General features: G+C 43.4%; 1 non-coding gene across 1 annotated transcript; it reads left to right on the top strand.

Annotated features, from left to right (window-relative positions):
• Positions 1-15837: 15837 nt before the first annotated feature.
• Positions 15838-15969, top strand: LOC119869667. The gene has a single exon (XR_005371759.1). It is a non-coding gene; the product is annotated as a small nucleolar RNA SNORA70 (small nucleolar RNA).
• Positions 15970-22557: the final 6588 nt, after the last annotated feature.

Genomic DNA, 22557 nt, shown 5'->3' with positions numbered 1-22557 from the left:
TATTCAACATACCAAAAGTTCAAGAACATTTGACCCATTTTCAAGATAAAAAAATCTACCTTGAGATAGCCAAGATATTGAAGTTAGCACATAAGGATTTTTTAAAAATATTTTTAGCACATAAGGATTTAAAAGCAGCTGTAATAACTATGCTCACAAACTAAAAGGAGAATATATTCACAATGAATGAAAAGATAGACAGTTTCAGAAAAGAAACAGACACTATATTAGAATTTCCTGAGAAGCAGAACCATTAGGATGTGTATGTGCACATTTACAGAGAGAGAGAGAAAGAGAGGGATTTATAGTAAGGAACTGGCTGATGAGATTATGGAAGTTAACAAGTTCAAAATCAGCAGGGTGAACAAGCAGGCTGGCGACCCAGGGTTGAACTGATGTTACAGGATAAAGTCCAAAGTCAGTCTGCCATAGATCTGAGAAGAGACCACATTGCAGATGAAATCTGAACATTATCTGTTGCAGAATTCTCTCTTGCTTGGGGGGAAGTCAGCCTTTTGTTCTCTTTAGGCTTTCAGTTAATTGGACGCCACCCACCCACATGACATAGAGCAATCTGATTTACTCAAAGCCCATTAATTCAAATGTAAATCTCAGCACAAAACACCTCCAGGGAAACATCAAGAATAACATTTGAACAAATATATGGGCACTCTGACCTAGTCAAGTTAACACATAACACTAGCCATAATAGGAATCAAGCTGAAATTCTTTTAAAAATTATGATATTCAGGGATCCCTGAGTGGCGCAGCGGTTTGGCGCCTGCCTTTGGCCCAGGGCGCGATCCTGGAGACCCGGGATCGAGTCCCACATCGGGCTCCCGGTGCATGGAGCCTGCTTCTCCCTCTGCCTGTGTCTCTGCCTCTCTCTCTCTCTGTGACTATCATAAATAAATTTAAAAAAAAAATTATGATATTCAAAACAAAAGAAGGGAAATGTACTACATGAAACAAAACTGAAATATTTGAAAGATACAAACAAACAAAAATCCATTGGATGGATTTAAAAGCAAAATGTAGATAACAGAGGAATATGTCCAGTGATCAATAGAAGTTAATCAGCAGCTCTTTTTTCAGTGTAACCATTCCACATTTATTCATTTTCTTGGGAGCAAGTTCTCAAGAAAAGAGAGAAAAGTGGTTGAAAAAAATGAATAGACACTCAGAGACCTATGGGACAATATTAAAAGGTTATCACATATATAATTAAAGTCCCAAAAGAAAAGAAAGAAAATGGGGCCAAGCACAATTTGAAGAAATAATGACTGAAAATTTGTGAAAAACATGAATTTCAGGTTCAAGAAAATCAAGGAAATTCACTCAGAATAAATATGAAAAAAATCCATGCATACGGACAATATAGTCAAATGCTTAAAACCAAGATAAGAAGAAAACCTTGAAAGTTGACTGAGAAAAATGACAAAGGGGGAAACGATTGTTCAAGTTATCACTGACTATTCATCAGAAACAATGAGAGGTCAGAAAACAATGGAACAATATATTTAAAGTGCCGGAAAAAAAACTCAACTCAGAATTCTGTATCTAATGAAATATCACTCAAGAACGACAGCAAAATATGTGTTCTCTCATCCTTTCTCTCAAATCAATCAATCTACCAATCAATCAATCAGCAGAATGAATATAAAACAAAGACATCTTGGATAAAAGAAGTCTAAGGGAAATCATTGCCAGTGGACATGTACTACAAGAAATTTTTAAAAGATTTTATTTATTTTAGAGAGATAGAGGCAGACAGAGAGCACAAATGGGGAGGAGCAGAGAGAGGGAGAAGTAGGCTCCCTGCCAAGCAGGGATCATGACCTGAGCTGAAGCCAGATGCTTCACCAACTGAGCCAACCAGGTGCCCCTATATAACTATAACTATAAGAAATTCTAATGTAAGTTCTTCAGGGAAAGGACAATTTTATCACATGGAAATTAAGGAAGGAATGAAAAAATTGGTTAATGTCTGGTTAAATATAAAAGATTACTTTCCATTTCTAGTGTCTCTGAAATACATATGACCATTTAAAGTGAAAATTATAACATTGCCTAAGCCTATTAAGCTAAAAAGCTAGAATAAGCCACTGGAAGTTGAAGGGCTGCACACAGAGGGAAACCTATGTGGTGTCTGTCATCAGGTTGCTCCAGACCAGGAAGGAGATAGAAGTTGCAAGTTTTATGGAGCCCAAGACCTGAACACCCAGAGAGGTAGCAGGTCTGTAATGGGAGAGCATCTGCACAGAATGGTTATGGAAGCCTTGAAGGCCTGAGTGTGAACTAGCCTCTGGTTTAGAAGTGTCAGCAAAGGTTCCTGTAGGCTGCACTTGAGGTGGTGTGGATTATTTGTCTTGCTGTTTCCTGAATAGCAGCCACCATTTACATTTGCAAACAGAGACAATTTTAGTTCTCTTTCTGATCGTCATGTCTTTTATTTCTTTTCTTTGCCTTATTGTAAGAGCTAAGACCTTGAATAGAATAGAAATGGAGAGACTGGATATCCTCTGTTCCTGATCTTAGAAGGGAAACATTGAATACTTTACCATTAAGTATATTAGCTCTAGGGTTTTTGTAGATACTCTTTATCAGGTAGAAAGATTTTCCTTCTCTCCTATTTGGCTGATAGATTTCTTTTTTCTTTGTTTTCTCACAAGCAAGTATTGAATTTTTTCCAAATACTTTTTTTGCATTTGTTGAAATAATTATGTGGTGTCTGTCTTCTATTCCATAAACATGATAAACTACACAGATTGATTTTTTAAAGACTTATTTATTTTAAGGGCACTTAGGGGGCTCAGTCAGTTAAACATCTGCCTTCAGCTCAGGTCGTGATCTCAGGGTCCTGAGATTGAGCCCCACATCACACTCCCTGCTCAGCGGGGAACCTGCTTATCTCTGTCCTGTTCCCCCTGCTTTGCTCTCTCTATCTCTGTCAAATAAATATATTAAAATCTTTTTTAAAAAAGATTTAGGGATGCCTGGGTGGCTCAGTGGTTTAGCACCTGCCTTCAGCCCAGGGTGTGATCCTGGAGACCCAGGATTGAGTCCCGCATTGGGCTCCCTGCATGGAGTCTGCTTCTCCCTCTGCCTATGTCTCTGCCTCTCTCTCTCTTTCTCTCTCTCTCTCTCTTTCTCTCTCCCTGTGTCTCTCACCAATAAATAAATAATCTTTAAAAAATAAAAAAATTTAAAAAGATTTATTTATTTGAGAGAAAGAGCAGGTGCAGGGAAGGACAGAGGGAGATAAAGAATCATAAGCAAGTTCCATTCCCAGCACAGAGGCTGACTTGGGGCTCGATTTCATGACCCTGAAATTATGACCTGAACTGAAATCAAGAGTTAGATGATTAACTGAGCCACCCAGGAGCCCCTACAAAGGTTGATTTTTATGAATGTTAGGCCAACTTTGCAATCCTGGGGTAAAAGTAATTGGTCATGATACTTATCATTTTTATATATTGCTGGATTTGATTAACTAATATTTTGTTGAGGACTCTTGTGTTTATAATCAAGAGAGATATTAGCCTCTAATTTTCTTCTCTTTCTTTCTTTTCTTTCTTTGTAATGTTTGGTCAAGTATTGACATTTGGGTTATGCTAGTCCCCCAACATGAGTTAGAAGTGTTTCCCCCTACTCTGTTTTTTAAAAACATTATTTTTTTCTTAAATATTTGATAGGATTCACTAGTGAAATAATATGAAATTGGAATTTCCTTCCTGAGGTTTTTGATAATAATTTAAATTTCTTTTTTAAAAAAAAGATTTTACTTATTTATTCATAAGAACACAGAGAGGGAGGCAGAGGCAGTAGCAGACTCCCTGCAAGGAGCCTGATGTAGGACTCAATCCCAGGACCTGGGCCAAAAGCAGATGCTCAATCACTGTGTCACCCAGGTGCCCCTAAATTTCTTTAATAGATATCGGGCTATTCAAATTCCCTGTTTCATCCTGTATCAGTTTTTATAAGTTATTTAGAGAGTTTGTCCAACTTCATTTAAACTGCTAGTAACTTGTCAGCTTAAAGTTCTTCATAATAATCTCTATTATTCCTGTAATATTAGTGAGATTCGTAGTGATATCCCCTTCCATTCCTGATGTTGGTGATTTGTATTTATCCACATTTTAATGTGTATCAATTCTTCATCTACTTTTATTACTAGATAACATTTCCTTGTATGGACATACTACATTTTATTCATCCACTCATTAGTTGATGGACATTTGAGTTAACATTTTTTGGCTCTTATGAATAATGAATCTATAAACATTTGTGTACAGTTTCCTGTGTGGATTAGCTTTGAAACCGGTGTACTACTCTGGTCCCAAGAGGCCCTTCCAGTCACCACCTGCTTTCAGTTGCTCATTGCTGTGTAATTAAGTCAGGAAATTCTCTTAATTCTGCTCCCTGAAAGGTAAGCAGATCATGTAGCCTGAGCTGGATTAAGCGAAGGGTGAAATCTTGAGACAACCGAACACCTGGACACTCAGGCAGCCTGACTTGGACTCACCGAGTTGCTGCAGAAGGTGCAGAAAAAGAAACAGCAGGTGCAGAATTTTATGACTTGGTTGAAAATCCTTGCTTAAGAATGCTTGTGCATAAATTTAAAAATAATCTTGAAAAGTATGAATAAAAAAAATCTTGTGCAATATGTAGTTTGTCAATTCATGTTAATGAATGCCCATATTATCAAGCACTATCATTTGCCTTTGAGATTAGCTGTGTTTCTATACACCCTCCTTCACCCCTGAAAATCCTTAGGAAAAGCTTGTTATATTCTGGAGGAAGCTTCACCCCCTGGAATCCACTTCTTCCCCTGCAATTTGTATGCAATCCCAAAAGACAAAATGGTAATTTATTTGTCTTTCACATTTTTATCATTTACCTTACCCAGAACCACTTCTTCTGAAACCCATAAAGGTTCCTAAATGTTAAATGGGAATTTGGCAAGTCCTTCATTTTTAAAGAAATTTTCTATTTTTTAGAAGATTGTATTTATTTAACAGAGAGAGAGAGCAAGCACAAGCAGGGGGAGCAGCAAGCAGAGGGAGAGGGAGAAGCAGGCTCCCCTCTGAGCAGGGAGCCCAAAGCAGAGCTCGATCCCAGGACCCTGAGATCATGACTTGAGCTGAAGGCAGATGCTTAACCGACTGAGCCACCCAGGTGCCCCCTTTTTTAAACTTTCATCTTAAAGGGCTTGCGTGGGAAATAATTGAAAGAACCTTGTATCTAATAATAGTCTAAGTCTTGAATTGACTTAATAAGTAAAGAAAGGAAGGAGCAGATGGAGGTTAACTATGTGTGAATTTATAGATGTTTTGGTGTCTGGGGCCCATGTAAATAATATATTACCTCACTGTAAATATTAACTCTGCTAGAGTCTAGGTCTTTAAACAGAAATTACCAGGAACTCCAGGGAATGAAGAGATGCTCTGCTCTTAATGATCTTTTGAACACCAGTTCCAGGTACTTAGGACCCTGCAGGGAATTCCTGGAATCAGTAGTCTTTAATATGCTGGTTTCCAGTGTTGGAGAGTTCGTAAAAGAAAAAAGAAAAAAGATCTTCTCCATATAAAATAAAAACTAAAACTAAAACACTCTAGAAATTCTTCTTAAAGAACAGTTCCAGAAATTGCTACTCGCCTGCAGAATCCAAGCTTTTAAACGTCCAGTAGGTGATTTTTTAAGTAATAAAAGTGGAAACTTTCATTAAGATTATTAGTAGAGGGAAGGCTTGTGTGGGGACACACGATTCACACGTGTCCTTCCAATGTATATGGGGATTCAGACTTTCTTATCACTACAGACCTCTCCAGAATGACCACAGCAAAAGCTGTGGCAGACACTTGGGCAGACACTTAACCGACTAAGCTACCCAGGCACCTCACAAATAAGCTATTTTTTTTTTGTAAGCATATTTGTCAGCTTCTATTTTTCAAAAAACTGACAACTGCCTGTCTAATTATTCCTTTAGGTATAAATGTACTCTCATAAAGAAGGATTTGAAAGCTGGGCAATCACTTAAAAGATAACCAGTTGCAATAGCTCCATATCCTAGCAGATCCACTGGGCAGATAATGTTATGGTTTCATTCATATTTTTGATGAGTCGAAGGAAAAAAAAAGAACCAAGGCTCTTTGTTGGCAAAGACTGAGCTACTGAACGGTGGCCTGAGACCATGGCTCAAAATGACTCAGTACTTCCAGCAACAGAATTAAAAGATAACGTCTAAAGGAAAAGCTTGTATGAGGACGTTCACTGATAAGGTATATGCCAAATGCCAAAGAGAGCAGAGAAGTTGCCTTTTGGTTGATTTGAGGGTTGTTGTTTTGTTTTTTGTTTTCTTTTTTTTTGAAAATCCGGAAGCTGACTGGTCATATTTCATTCCTCAGAGAAACCGTTCCTGCATTTCACCGCGAAAGGCATGCAGAAACCATGTTGTCCCAGCAAACCTGGGCTCTGGATCCTGCACACCTGCTCTGCGGCCACCAAGGCAATTCCCGGAAGGTTTTCTGAGAGAGGCCTTTAGAAAGATAGATTCTTTGAACTGGGTGCCCTCCAAAAAGCCCACTTTTCCTCAGGGGCTGGAAACACACAAATCTGGTTTCTCAGGAGGCTGAAAGTGTGGTTCGTTCAGTTAATCACTCATCGATTGTTACTAATCCCCTCCAATTAAGTGCAGACCCGGTGGGAGCAGTGGCAAGTCAGCCTGTGAGTAAACACTGTCCCTGCATTTAACCCACGAGTGGAGGGGGCACACGGGGCAAGTCCTACATTAGAATATTGAGTTTCGGGGCACCCGGATGGCTCAGTGGTTGAGTGTCTGCCTTGGGCTCAGGTCATGACCCTGGAGTCCTGGGATCGAGTCTTGCATCAGGGTCCCCGCAAGGAGCCTGCTTCTCATGTGGTTTATGTATACAATGGAATATTACTCAGCTATTAGAAATGACAAATACCCACCATTTGCTTCAACGTGGATGGAACTGGAGGGTATTATGCTGAGTGAAGTAAGTCAGTCGGAGAAGGACAAACATTATATGTTCTCATTCATTTGGGGAATATAAATAATAGTGAAAGGGAATATAAGGGACGGGAGAAGAAATGTGTGGGAAATATCAGAAAGGGAGACAGAACGTAAAGACTGCTAACTCTGGGAAACGAACTAGGGGTGGTGGAAGGGGAGGAGGGCGGGGGGTGGGAGTGAATGGGTGACGGGCACTGGGGGTTATTCTGTATGTTAGTAAATTGAACACCAATAAAAAATAAATTAAAAAAAAAAGGAGCCTGCTTCTCCCTCTGCCTGTGTCTCTGCCTCTTTCTGTGGGTATCTCATGAATAAATAAATAAAATATTTTTAAAAATTAAAAAAATAATAATATTGGGGTTCACCGTCTGGTGGGGGCTGCTGGAGGTCACGTCTCTTGGCTCCTCTTCCTTTGCTCGCACAAGCCCCGGGCGCTGTCCAGCCCGCTTGGGTCCTGCCCGCCCGCACCCCGCAGCGTGGCTGGGCGGCCGTGGAGAAGCTCTTGGGGCCAGCGGCCCCCCAGCCGCACAGCCCCCCTGGCTCCTAGCTTCTGAGAAGGCCTGCCGTGGTCAGCACAGGGTCCGAGGAGCATCTCCCTCGTGTCCCCACGCTGCCTCGGCGACAACAGCTCCACCTCCGTAGGAAGCTGTGGCCGGAGAGAAGGAACCATCTGGAAGCCAGTCATGAGCCTCTGCGTGTGTTGGGCCCCTTTGTGGGGCGCCAGGCACACCTTATTCTTTAGCTCACCCAGCAGGTGAGGTCGGTATTAACACTTCCAATTAGTAAATGAGAAAACCGATACTCCGAGTTTGTGAAAATTTCCCAAGGTCTCACAACTTGCACAAAGTCACCGAGCCAGGACTCAGAGCCAATTTAAAGGAAGTGATCATAAAAACCTAAGTCTAGAGGGGCCTGGGAGCCGTGAGTTAAAAACATGACACGTTTTCCTTTTTCTACAAATATGCGAGCCAACTTCCTATTATTTCACACACCTTAGAGGACCTTCCCAGGAGGACACCTAGAGGAGCCTCTGATCTAAGGGATCAGTGAAAAGGGGCGGTCGTCTGGGGTAGGTACCCTCATCCCACTCTGAGGTGGCCTGCTTGCCTCCACGAGACATTTCCTAGGAATTCACATGTTGCATGCATTCGCCTATGAATGGGTGTGCCTAGGGCATCACACAGAACAGTAGTGTCACCTTTAGGGTTGTGTGGGCTGTCTTTGAATCTTTTCCCCCAAAGTGACCTCTAGCAAAGTCATTAAAATCAATGTAGATATCCTGTCTTGGGTCCTTGTCACTCCAGCTCCAGGAAAGAAGAAGGGCCAAAATTTACTGATCCAAATCCTGGTCACCTGGGAAGGAAGAAGAAAATATAGCTTTCTTTTGTTATCTAACACTCCTGGCTAATTAAAAAGGAATTGCCATTTGGACTGGGGGGGTTGGAGAATAAATGGAAGGGGAGGGGAATGTGTTTTAGGAGCACCTTGTACTTAAAACACAATCCTCCACTCCCTCTACTTTTTCTTTAGAACAAAATGGATTTAATCTTGCCGGATATTTGAGGAAAGTCAGGCCAGGCAGGTCTGAGCCATTTGCAAATGTTATTGTCTCTTGCAGAAAAGTTGAACAAAATGAGAGCATAATCTGCAAATCTGCAAATGAACCCAGGTCACCCAGCTATTCAGCAGAAAGGCAGCTTTGCATAGGTATACCCGTGACTGCCCATGACAATCAGAGTTTATTTTTTGTTTTAAAACTCGCAGTGGCATTAATTCTCTATAAAGCTTTAGCCCTGCCTTGGACTTTTTTCTCATGCTTCTGGATAGAAGTCACGGAGCATGATGTTATGCCCAACACACCACAGTGATCATCCTGGGAAATAAAACTCTTACAATTTACCCATTGGCAAGGAATTAGAACCGCTGGTCTGACTTATAAAGAATGATGGACATTTGGATCCTGGCTGTCCCTTACAGATTTGATCTTGCCTGCACTCAGCAAGATAGCGATCACATTTTCAGGTGAAACCAGGGCTTTGGGGGGTGGGGGCCTGGGAAGCAGCACACTGCATGGACTCAAACCCTACCCCAGCCCTCTGCTCTTTCCAAGTAACTCCCAGATTCCCATATCTCGTGTCTACGCCTCCCCTCATGGCCTCGAGCCTCTCTGGATGCCTCATTTTTTTCACCTGGCCTGACCTGGCCTGGTTCCTGTCTCCTACTTTGGCATATTTATGAGATTTTTCCGTATCTTCAAAGTCTAGCTCTGCTGCCAATAGCCTGGCTCTCTGGCTAAAGCCCAAGAAAGTCTCTCACCCACCCACACAACTGCTCGGTGACCTGAATGCACCCGAGTTTTAGGTGCCAGACATGGAAGGACAAGTAATTAATTGTAAGACTGTATTAATCAGTCTCTCCAAATGCAACAGAGGCAAAAGGCCAAAGGTATTTAGCTCTTTTTGGTTGTTTGCATCTAAATTAAAGTATTCACCACTTTCATCAATAGTAATTAATATTTCCTGAGTGTTTATCAGTAGCATGGCATTGTATTAAGTCTGCCCCGGGCTTTTCACAACATAGAGGATGTGAAATCTGTGGTCTCAATGAGTATATAATAGTGAGCAAGACATGGCAATTAACTAGCAACTACTTATGGAGTGCCCGTGTAGGCTCAGCCTTTTGCTGGACGCTTGTATAACACAATCCAGTAGTCACAGGAGAGACCCTTGACTGGTTGGAGGCTGTCTCCCAAGAGCCCTGAGTTTGGCTTTTGGAGGACTCAGAGGAGGTTGGGGAGTTTGTTTCCTCACCTCCAGCCCCAGGTAAGGTGTGTTATCGTGGCACTACCAATTTTCTGTGGTTTACTAACCAGGGGTCATGCATCCCCATCCCGGCCCCAGGGAGTGTTTGAAAATGTATAGGAACATTCTTTATTTGCTTTGGGTTATTACAAATTAGCATTTAATGTACAGAGGCCGGGGATGCTACTATCCTGCAGTGTGCCAACCACTTCAGTCCTTCCAACCCAAACCTTCCCCAAGCAAAATGCCGATGGAACCCCTCTTGCACGCTGATAGAACAAAAGCTGTGAAAATGCACAGAAGACCGAGGAGTCCTCACCCTATTTCCTTCCCACATGCTTTGGGAAACCCTTGGCAGGGGGATGGCATGGGGAGGGGGCAAGGGCTACATTATCCAAATGCTCCGGAGGCCTGAGAGCCTCTGGCATTTGAGATTAAGCCTCAGAGGTCTGTTCTGCTAACGAGTCCAAAGGAGCTTGTCTTTCCTGGATGTGGCTGAGTCACCTTTCCGGGGAGATGTTAAATGAGAGTCTAAGTTTAGGATATTATTTGGTCCCTGTTTTTAACTTAACAGCTATATCACAATTGTCTTTCAAGATAATTTTTCTTAATAACTGAGACCAATTTAGGAAAGAGGAACATGCAGCATCAAAGGGACGGTCGCAGGCACCTGAGTGGCTCAGTGGTTGAGCATCTGCCTTCAGCTCGGGGTGTGATCCCAAGTCCTCAGATCGAGTCCCACATTGGGCTCCCCACATGGAGCCTGCTTCTCCCTCTGCCTATGTCTCTGCCTCTCACTCTGTGTCTCCAATAAATAAATAAATAAAATCTTTTTAAAAAGGGGGGGACAGTTGCACAACCTGCAGGGATGTGAAAGTTTCATCAGACACCCATCACTGCCCAAGCTCTGGGCACTACCGAGATCCCCTGAGTTCCAGCCAAACTATCTGCAGACTTGCAGCAAGAGGCCAACAAGGAGCAGCCTGAAAGCATAGAAAGAAATGGCCAACCAAGCGGCAGGGAACCCAGGGCCCCGCATGGAAGGAAAGAATGACACGAAGCTGAAGTGGAATGTGCATGAGTCTGGCTGAATCTACAAGACATGGTGCGGTGTGCAAGGAAAGATGTCCAAGTTCAAATCCATTTGGAGCAATGCCCTGCAGGACCAGACACATGACTTTGGAGAGTGACATCTGGCTCTGGAGAAAGCTGAGGGCGTCTTCAGTTGGATGAGCCATTGTGATTCACTTGCAAGAAGGGTTTCTTGGATGATTAGGGCACAATTTCAAAAGGAAAATGTAAAAGTCGGTGAAGAATAGATTGGGAACATTCATGTCGGTGTCTGGGCAGGGGAAACCAATAATGTTGAATTCTAGGTACACTGTGGTCTGCCAGGAAGAGATATGAAGGCTTGGGGAAACCTCGCATGACCTTGGAGCCTCCTAGGTAGGCTGGTGACATTGGCAGAAGGCCTTAAGGTCCAAGTTCTACCATTTCCTCCTATGTGACCCTGGACAACTTATTTCACCTCCCTGAACCCTCATCCTTAAACTCTGGGTTTGTTGTGAAAATTAGGAATAATGTATCATAAGCTCAATGCCCAGCTCCTCATAGGTGGTCAACAGACAATAGGTTTTATTGTTATTTGACCTTTTTCTAAGAACATCCCATAACAGCTTCTTCCTACCTAAACTAAGATTTAACTCCAAAGAGTTCCTACCAAATAGGCGTTTTTGACATATATTTCTTTCAAGGCAATTATAGAATCATTTGACTATAGAATATTTGATATGATCATCAAAAACATTATAGTAAGATGCTTTGCCATAACAACTTCCGTTAGAATTCATGGTGAGAAGTGACAGCAAACCCCCTTCAAATTGGCTTAAGATGAAACATGGATTCCCCTCCCCCCAATCTAAACTGAAAAATGCAGGGATGGATCTACATAGCTTTAGGTTTGGCCCAATCTGTGGCTCAAATTATATTACCAAGGCTTGGTTTCTCTCTTTCTCTTTTGATCTATTAAATAGAAATTCCCCTCATGGTAGCAACATGGTTCCATCATGGAAAGGATCTCTGGAGAGATGCTCAGTTCCAATCCTGACAGTTTCTGTATAAGGCTTGAGACACAATCTGCTTGGACTGTAGTCACACGTCCATCCCCAGTCACCGTGGCTCAGGGGATCCAGTGCTCTGACTGGCCAGGTCTGGTCATGTGTGGCACCCTGGTCTGCAGGATGAGACCTACCTGAAGGGCATGAAGGGAGCAGGGGGATGGACAGTTCTCCAAAAGTTGAAAAGCAGGATGATTGGATGTTGGGCTGAAAAACAAATCCACTCTTAGGTTCTTCATACATTGCTAGACCACAGCTGGTTTTCCTTGGTTGTTGGAATACAGTACTAACTGGGCCATGGATGGACATTTACCAGCCAGGTGAGTCATACTGGTAAACTTGGTTGAGACTTTCTCAAAGAGGGACCCGTGATCCACTGCAATCTGCATATCCTGGATGCTTGCTAAGAAATTAGGTCCTTGGTTTCCACTCCAGACTACTTCAATAGAACTCTGGAGTTGGGCTCCCAAATCAGCCCATTTTTATTTTGTTTTAGTTTTTAAAGATTTTATTTTTAAGTAATCTCTACACCCAACATGGGGCTCAAATTTACAACCCAGAGATCAAGAGCCGCACATTCCACTGATGGAGCCAGCCAGGTGCCCCCACCCCCGCCCCGCCCCACCAGATCAGTGTTTTATTTTATTTTTTTTTTAAGATTTTTTTTTTTATTCATGATATACAGAGAGAGAGAGAGAGACAGAGAGACAGAGAGAGAGAGGCAGACGGAGAAGCAGGCTCCATGCAGGAAGCCCGACGTGGGACTTGATCCCAGGTCTCCAGAATCACATCCTGGGCCAAAGGCAGGCGCTAAACTGCTGAGCCACCCAGGGATCCCCCAGATCAGTGTTTTAAAATAAGGTCTCAGAAGGTTCTAATGGAACAGAGAAGTTTGAGAACAACTGAAATGTAAATCCTGGGCCATATCAATGGGAAGAGCCCGGGAGAAACATTGCTGGATCAGCCCTTGTATTGACTGCAACAAACCTTGACACACCTCCTAGATGGTAATGCCTTACTAATTAACATAAAGGAGCCCCACACAGGTTTTTGGATTTCAACATGTTGATGAGCTATCCTTTGGCCAGGGTACCACATAGAACTGCTCTCTTTACTGATGGGAAATTGAAGCATAATGGCTGGTAAATTAGTGGGATGACATACTACCTCTAGGGTGATGTCTTAATTTGCCCAGACTCCCCAATCCCCACTATTCCAGCACTTTTTTTTTTCTCTACAAATAGCATTGAACTACACACAAAAAATCCCACAGAGCAAGAAAATACCCAAACAGGAAGCAGGTTCCCTGCATCTTTAACTCCGAGTTTATTTATTTTTCATTCTGGCTAAGAACTTGCATTTTGTTGACTGAACACCAGTTTCCGAGGTCAGGGAACCTCCCCTTCTTGAGGATCTAAATAATGCCAGAAATCCAATGAAAATACCACCAAGCACATTTACAGGACATGCCTCTTCCCACAGGGAGACAAATAGAGCAGAGTAAACAACATCAAACCCAATGCCTGCTTTAAATCCCTATCTAGAGAAATGTGGGTCCAACTGGATTTGACGTCTCTAAATAAAAATGGGATCTGACTGAGCCCCTGAAACTCCCACCTCAGTGTATATGCAGGATCCTAGCTATTCTTCTTTCAACATTCAACAGTGTTTTTATGGCCTTTTTATAGCATTCCTTTTGGCAAGTCTGCAGTAGCATTTCACAGGGAAAATAACTGCCAGACAAAGGCCGGATGAAGCAACTTTATTGCCACTTCTGTTTTCTAAGGGATCCTTCTAGACACACAGCCCAAGACAGCATCCGTCATGGTTGTGGCTGTGATATTAAGGATTCATATCTTTGGCAAGTAATTAGTATAACTGCCTGAATTTTTTTCTGCAGTGCTGTTTCCTCAACAGTAGCCTTCTCTTTCCTGTATTTGCTCAATGTTGTTTCTCCCCAGGTGTATTTCCTCACATTTATCTAAATTAAATCTCTTCTCATTTACCTCATTTCCTCACTAAGATTGCCATATCACAATTCCATCTTTTTTCCTTCTCTCTTCCTTCCTCCCTTCCTTCCTTCCTTCCTTTGTCCTTTTCTCTGTCTTTTCTAGTTGAGTGGCGCCATATTGTTTTCCTCCCTCTTATTAGTAAATAAATCAGAATAAAAGTCTTGGCCAAAATAGATCACTGAGATACTTGAGTTTATGCCCTCCCTGTCTGAGAGTGAGCCTTTAATAATGGTTTAGCAGTGTTAATCGGACTAGCAAAAATCATTTTGCTCTTATCATGGGGAATAGCAGCAATGGTTGTGCATTTGGCCATATCAGAGTGGGATTAGTTTCATCTCTTAGACCCTTATCTGGTGCATCGATCTTTTCCCTTTCTGATGGATTTGTTTTTTCCTTTTATAATGATGAATGAAAGAGTAAGCTAGTTTGTATTTTCTTTTCTATTTGAAATAGGCATTGATATAAAGGTGCTTGTATGCACACGCATATTTTCCACATGCCCACACCGGAGTGTTGTCAAATCATTAGTTCCCCAGGCTACATGAAGACGGCTGCTGTGGAGAGCAGCACTCTGTGGTTTGCACTAGATTACGAGTCAAGACTCCTGCCTTCTGTCGCTGGCATAGGACACTTAGTTTCTATGTCTTGGTCTGTTTGTGTCTGTTCTTTGCATCTCTCCATTTGTAAAATGGAGAACAACCAACAAGATGTAGGAAGTATGGGAACTTGCTCATATCCAAAGATATCTATATGAGACTGCGATTAAAAATAAATAAGTAAAGCTTCAAAAGTTAAAGTACTAAAGTATCATAACAAGAAGAGATCATATATAATGGAGCTGCAGGACTTAAAGTAGAGAATACAGGATTTGGGTAGTTAGCTTTCAACCAGAGTTATCCTTGAAGTATGACTGGGTGGGTTCTCAAGTCACTCAAGGGTTGATGCCTGAGTGTGGTGTGGATGTGTGGGTGTAGGTAGCACTATTGCCAACACCTTCTAGTTTTACCTCAAGCCACATTGCACTGATGCATAGTACTTGTGAAAAGTCACTGAGTTCTTAGAGATAGTCCCAGAATCAAGTAATTTTGGGCCACACTGAGCATACAAGTCAGTTTTTTAATCATTCATTTCAGAGAAACTAATGGGACACTGGTTTTCAAAATACAAAGTGACTTCTGCAAGATTGCACAGTTAAGTCACTTCTGGCTCCAGAGCCCAATCCAGGGGGCAAATTCATGTGATGGTAAAGGCCACGGGTTTTGGGGTCTGATAGGTTGGCCTCTACAACCATCAGAAAGCAAGCAACACATTTGCCATCATTTTTAGTCTTTTGGGAAACCCAAGAAAATTGATTAAAAAGAGCTAGCTCTTACTAGTCTTGTTTCAAATGAATGTTATAAAATGTCACAGGGCACCTGGGTGGCTCAGTCAATTAAACGTCTGCCTTTGGCTCAGGTCATGATCCCAGGTCCTGGATCAGTCCCATGCTGGGCTCCCTGCTCCCCAGGGAGTCTGCTTCTCCCTCTCCGTGTGCCCTTCCTGTCTTCTCATGTGCGCTTGTGCATACATGTGTTCTCTTTCATATAAATAAATAAAATATTTTTTAATAAAAGAATATTATAAGATGTCAGTTAACCCTAAATTAATTTTTAGGTTGAATTCTATAGTTAGAACATATACTATCAACTGATACAATTTTAAAAAGGACTAGTGACGGCAGACGTATTAAAAGATATTAAAATATATGTTTATATATGGAACATACTCACACTCACATATGTACACAAATGATCATTTAAAGGTGTTTTACTTGCTCAGGAGTTGACAAACAAGTGGGAAGGACGGTAGATCATCCAATACGTTGTGCTAAGAAAACACTGAAGACCCATTTGGTTCTCTCCATGGGGTTCAGTGTGCCGTGGCTGCAAACAGCAGCCTCCTTGGTAGTGTATACAGCCTGTTGATTGTGTGGGTTGCCCTAAGGGATCTTGAAGACAGCTCTTTCCAGTGGATTTTGAGGTCTACCTCATGTTATCTCCAATCTAGGCTGCAGACGGGTGTGTGGGGTGCCTTTGGAAAGCCCCAGGGTAGAGTAACCAGGGTCCTCATTGGCCAAGCCATCATGTCCATCCGTACCAAACTGCAGAACAAGGAGCATATGATTGAGGCCGTACACAGGGCCAAGTTCAAGTTCCCTGGCCTCCAGAAGATGCACATCTCTAAGAAGTGGGGCTTCACGGAGTTTTACGCAGATGAATTTGAAGACATTATGGCTGAAAGGCAGCTCATCCTAGATGGCTGTGCGGTCACATACATCCCTAATTGTGGCCTCTTAGACAAATGGAAGGCTCTGCACTCATGAGAACCTCGGCACTGCCCCCTTCCTATTCATGCCCACCAGCAAATCCTACTTCCTGTCTGTCAAAAAAGAAAAGACCCATTTGGAAAGAAATTATTTATGGTCACTGTTTCCACCACAGGAGAGAACAAGCTGCAGGTGAATTAAAGTAGTAAATGTTATTTAAAAAAAAAAATCACAATGAGAAAACTAGGGGAAAAAATAACCAGATATTTAGAGGACATATGGCTGAGAAAGGATTTTATAAACATTTTTATTTTAGTTTAGTTTTTTTAAGATTTATTTATTTAACAGAGAGACAAGAAGCACAAGCAAGGAGAGAGGCAGAGGAAGAGGGAGAAGCAGACTCCCCACTGAGCAGGGAGCTTGACATGGGACTCGATCCTAGGACCCTGGGACCATGACCTGAGCTGTAGGCAGACGCTTAACCCACTGAGCCACCCAGGTGCCCCAGGATTTTATAAACATTTTTAATGGAAAAACTATGGAGAAGAAAAAAATCATTGCATATGACTACATAAACATGTAAAATGTAGGCACGCAAGGATGAATTGAAGACACGCTACAGTGAACTAGGAAATGACAGACAAGGAGTTATTGTTCCTTTATTCAGTCATTCGGCAAATATTTATTGAGACTTACTATGCATAAGTGTTTCCTATGTGCTGGGTGTACCAGCAATGAACCCCAGGCAGCGGAAGGGACAAAGGAAAAAGGCAGACAATTCATGTAAGACAAAAATTGAACACCTAAGATGTTGTTCCTACCCAAGGCTGTCTTAAATTCTACAAGCAGGACCTGTGTCAAGTATCGAGTACCACTCGGCTCTCATGGCTGTGGGTCAGACCTTTGCCAATAGCTGGCATCTCCCTCCGCACATCTTCAGCCATGCTTTGCTATTCCAGCCACCCATTCAGGATTCTAGGCTCTGGAGCCAGTATCTGGTTTGGGATCCTGGCCCCTCCACTTAAGATGTCCTCGGGAAAGTTACTTAACCTCTCTGGGTCTCAGTTTCCTTCATTTACAGAGTACAGATCAAAGTAGTACCTACCTCAGTGTTAGGGTGAAGATCAAATGAGCTGAAGTCAGACGCATGTCAAGTGCCTAGAACAGCGCCTGGTGCAGAGAAAGCACTCAATAAATAGCAATTTTTATGTCCTTCTAAAGGACACCCAAAGGAGGACTCTAGTGATGGACAATCATGTGGGACTGGAGGCAAAATCCATTCCCCACAGGCAAGTGGCAGCAGTATCTATGTTCAGCGCCTCCCAGGAGCCAGGTTTTGCAGTAGGTGCCCTCACCCCAGTGGCAAGACTCCCACCATGACACAGCTCCATGGACTTAACTTCATTTTTCGTGTTCAGATGCACTGTATGCAACACCTTCCTGCTGTCTTTTCATGAACTAATTCTTGATGGCTCACCAAGTTCTAGTAAAGCTCCATTTTGCCTGTCTCTGGAACCAATGGGAAGCAATGAAAAAGATTTGACAAAAGTCCTCCAAAATATTGAATGAAAATAAGAAATCTGGGGCACCTAGGTGGCTCAGTTGGTTTGGCCATTTGCCTTTGGCTTGAGTCATAATCCCAGGGTCCTTGGATTGAGCCCCACATCTGGCTCCCTGCTCAGTGGGGAGCCTGCTTCTTCCTCTTCCTCCCCCACTCCCCCTGCTTGTGCTCTCTGTCAAATAAATACATAAAATATTTTTTTAAAAAATAAATAAATAGGGACACTTGGGTGGCTCAGCGATTGAGCCTCTGCCTTTGGCTCAGGTTGTGATCCCGGGGTCCTGGGACCGAATCCCACATCCGGCTCCTCGCATTGAGTCTGCTTCTCCCTCTGCCTGTGTCTCTGCCTCTTTCTGTGTCTCTCATGAATAAATAAATAAAATCTTTAAAATAAATAAGTAGGAAAAAAATTTTTGTTAGTGTTCTTCCTCCTGTCTTGTAGAAAACTACCCCTAACACTGACATGTTGATTTTTCTGACCTGTCCTCTTCAAACATCTCCCCTTATAAAAGCCCAATCCTCAGGTAGTATTTCACCATAACTCAGCCCGGTCTTGGAAGTGGCGGTAGAGAGCAAACCTACTGGTCTCCAAGGTAAAGGGGGGATTTAAGATTCATGTTCCAAATGGCTGGTGTGAAATTTGACGGTCTCTTAGATCCTTGGCTTGAGAGCAAGGCCATGAATAACTAAGACGTTTGAAATGTCTTTATTATATCTACTCTTTTATAAAGCACCTTAGGAAGGACAAAGTAGTACGTGGAGAATTTTGACTCTAGTATAACTCTGATTTTATCCTAGTTCACAAAACCAAGACACATTTCAATATGACAATAAAAATGTAGCTCTTGGCTATAAATATAGATTTTTTTTTTCAAAAACATGGAATATGCCCCAATTTTTGTTTCCAAGTTCGGAAACTCCTTCTCCTAACTCCAGCCCTCCAGAGTCGCAAGTAGAAATACTATAATTCAATAAAAATTCATGCTCAAAGATATTAACAGTTCTAAAACAGGGGAGACATAATAGGCATATAGCATGCATACATGAAATTAATAGACATGTAAGCTTTGAGAAGGACTTCCTATTTCAGATTTCATTTTAATTGTAGCAGAGCCTGGTTTCACCTTTATTTTTCCTTAACCCATGTCCTCTGCTATAGTCCACACTTAAAGGAAGCATTTACATAAGGGCATTTTTGCCTAGTGAAAAGTAGCTAGAGAACTACTGGCTAAATAAAATATCCTTGTGATAACCTACAGGCCAGTTACATAAATGAATGAACAGAATATATTAGACAACAGGACCAGGAGAACCTATAAACTGGAGATAAGCTGCCCTATCTAACAGGGCCTGCCAAGTGATACCATTCAGGATGACGGGGCCACGGTCCCCAAATCTTCCAATTTTCCAACACAAGTCAGAAACCCGGATTTTTATGAGAAATCTGCAAATTGTTAAATTTTGAGAACTACAAAAATCAACATAAAACACTGTATAGCCAACAACAACAAAAAACCCACATCTGTAGGGTGGAACTGCTTCAGAGGGTTCAGTCAGCGAACTCTGCAATTAATCAGGTATTTGATTTTGCTTTGTTCTGGTTTTAGTTATTTTGAGGTGAAAGAACCAAGTCAGTAACAGGATAGCTCAAAGCAGATTTTGCGGATGAGAACGGTCATTAGAAATTAATTTGGGAGGGACGCCTGGGAGGCTCAGCGGCATTTGAGCCACTGACTTGTCTGCCTTTGGCTCAGGGCGTGATCCCGGGGTCCTGGGATCGAGTCCTGCCTCGGGCTCCCCACAGGGAGCCTGCTTCTCCCCCTGCCTATGTCCCTGCCTCTCTCTGTGTGTCTCTCATGATTAAATAAATACAATTTTTTTAAAAAAATAGAAATTAACAGAGAGTATATGATTTTCTGGTGTTTTATGAATCTGGCTTATTGCAGGAGGCAGGCTAGCACAGTACTTGAATAAGAGTTTTCTGCAATCCCATATCCCAGACCCATAAGACAGTGGGGTTTCAAAGGACAAGTGATAGCCTGTAAATCAATATCGAAGTCGATTTTAGCACCCAGTTACCTGAGTCATAGGTTAGATTTGTTCTGAGTAAATTGCTTTAGATTAAATTATCTAACCCGTCCCACTTCCTTCCTGTTTCTCTTTCCACTGTCTGTGTCCCAGCTTTCTTCCAGATGAGTCCATTCTCTCCTCCTGGCCTAGGTTCATTCTATCTAAGGTTCAGGCCATTCTCAATTTCTCAATTTTAGGCTAATATAAATATTCAGTTGTGAAATGCTTTATTCCATTTTCTGTATTTACAACATTATCCTTAGGTGAATATTAAAATTAGTATTAAGGAAACAATGCCCCACCCCACCCCCACCCCCCGCCATTTTCAAACCCAGCAGGGCCTTCCTTTTGTCACAAAACCCCCCACCCCGGCCCACTTCAGTCTTTGTCTGAAGACAATGATAGTCCTAGTTTGCAAGAGCTGAGACCCTTGGAAATTGTTCTCAGGCCACATGGGCTTGGGGGGCTGACCCAGGAATGGGCTTCTGGCCTTCATCCCCATCTACTCTCCCTAAATTTGTTCCTCTTGCCATGTTGAAGAGCTAAACAAGTTCACTCTTATAAGTAAGGAGCCTGCCCTTGAAACGAACAAACCAAACAGCTGGTGAACTTCTGTGGATTCAGCACTTCCAACGTGAATCCTCAAGAAATTTGGTTTTCTCACCAGCGGATATCTAGGAATACGGTGGGTGAGGAAAGGAAGGTTTAAGATATAAGAGGTGAGGGCACCTGCGTGGCTCAGTGGTTGGGTATCTGCCTTTGGCTCTGTGGTGATCCCGGGGTCCTGGGATCGAGTTCCACATGGGGTCCCCCACAGGGAGTCTGCTTCTCCTTCTGCCTGTGTCTCTGCCTCTCTCTCTGTGTCTCTCGAGTAAATAAAATCTTTAAATAAATTTTAAAAAGATTTTAAAAATGAAAGAAAGAAAAGAAAAATATTCTGAAGGTTTAGAGACATGGTCTGAGAATTAGTGATTAATTAATGGTAGACTCATTCAGGGGGAAAAAAAAGGAATCCCAGGTCAGGTACTGTGTTTGGTTCTGAAAATGCAAAGATATGTAAGTTACTACTAACATACCTTATTAAAATAATAAACAAGAGGGATGCCTTGGTGACTCAGAGGTTGAGTGTCTGCCTTTGGCTCAGCGCGTGCTCCTGGATTCCCAGGATCGAGTCCAGCATTGGGCTTCCTGCATGGAGTCTGCTTCTCCTCCCTCTGCCTGTGTCTCTGCCTCTCTGTGTGTGTGTCTCATGAATGAATAAATAAAATCTTTTTTAAAAAATAAAATAAAATAAATAAGAGGTGAGCTCTTCCTTCATGGATCTCCGTGCGGAGAAAACAGAGCAGACATGTAACTCTGCAATTGCCAAGAGGCTTACAGTAGTCGGACAGGAGGAGGTACAGCCTTCAGAGGAAGTGCAGAGAAGCATGAGTGAAGCTCTGAGGCCTTAAGAGGTTTTAAAGAAAGTTTAGCTACTGGAGCAGGGTTTTGAAAAAAGAGTGGACCATGGGCAGCCCCAGTGGCTCAGTGGTTTAATGCCGCCTTCAGCCTAGGGCGTGATCCTGGAGACCCTGGATCGAGTCCCACATCAGCTCCCTGCATGGATCCCGCTTCTCTCTCTGCCTGTGTCTCTGCCACTCTCTCTCTCTCTCTCTCTCTCTCTCTCTCTCTGTCTCTCATAAATAAATAAATAAAATCTTAAAAAAAAAAAAAAAAAAGAGTGGACTAGCTGGGGAAGGATGCTCTGCGCATCATGGGGAAGACAGGTCCTGTTTCCCTGACCATGGAGACTCTTTCCAGCCCTCCCAGGTAGGCCCCTGGGCTGATCGGCTGCTGGGATGATGAAGGTGCTCGGGGCCAAGCAGCCAGACCAGGACCGCTGGTGATGAAGAGTGGGAGCAGGGGAAGCAGGCAGGTTGGCAAAGACGAGAGAGGAGGGCACCGGGGCAGGTGCCAAGGCTGTGGAGGAAGCTGAGCCTGGGTTCCTCCAGGGGCTGGAGCTGAGCTGCTGGGTTGGCAGCGGTGTGAGCCAGCGGGGGATGAGCAGCGAGGGTAAGCAGGGTGTCGTCCCCCCCCCCACCCCACCCCCCCACCCCCGGCAGAGCCTTCCAGCCAGGCTGGCTTCCAGCAGGGTGCCCTTTACCATCCAGCCCGGCAGGGGAAGAGGGGAGAGGGGAAGAGGCAGGGCCAGCCGGCCACGGAGAAGGTAAAGAAGATGAAGTGCTGGCTGTGAAGTCCAGCAAAGTCCAGGACAAAAACTGGCCCAAGGGGGCAGAGCTGTGGGGCCGAAGGGGGAAAGGCTGAGATCTGCGAGCTTACAAACCCAGAGTGGGGCTTCTGGCCCCCGGCTGGCCCGGTGCCCACCCCCCTCGCAGGCGATGCCAGCCGCCAGGCGGGGGGCGGGAGGGGCTCCCTCTGGGGGCTCCCCCCCGCCCAGGTCCCCCGAGCAGCCCACCCCAGAGGCTGTGCACCCGGCCCCGTGCCCTCCAGCGGCCGTTCCCCAGCCCGCCCTTGGGGGATCGCTGGCTTCCACCCCGCCCAGGCCGGGACGTCGCTGTCCTTAAGCCTCGATTTGTTCATTATTTAAAAGCACCGTGTGTGTGTGTCTGCGTGTGTGTGTGTGCGTGTGTGTGTGCGTGTGTGTGTGTGTAA

The sequence above is a fragment of the Canis lupus genome, chromosome 16, assembly GCF_011100685.1.
Source record: "Canis lupus familiaris isolate Mischka breed German Shepherd chromosome 16, alternate assembly UU_Cfam_GSD_1.0, whole genome shotgun sequence".
Taxonomy (NCBI): Eukaryota; Metazoa; Chordata; class Mammalia; order Carnivora; family Canidae; genus Canis; species Canis lupus.
The sequence above is the reverse complement of the archived record's forward strand: the minus strand, read 5'-3'. Positions and strand labels throughout refer to the sequence as shown.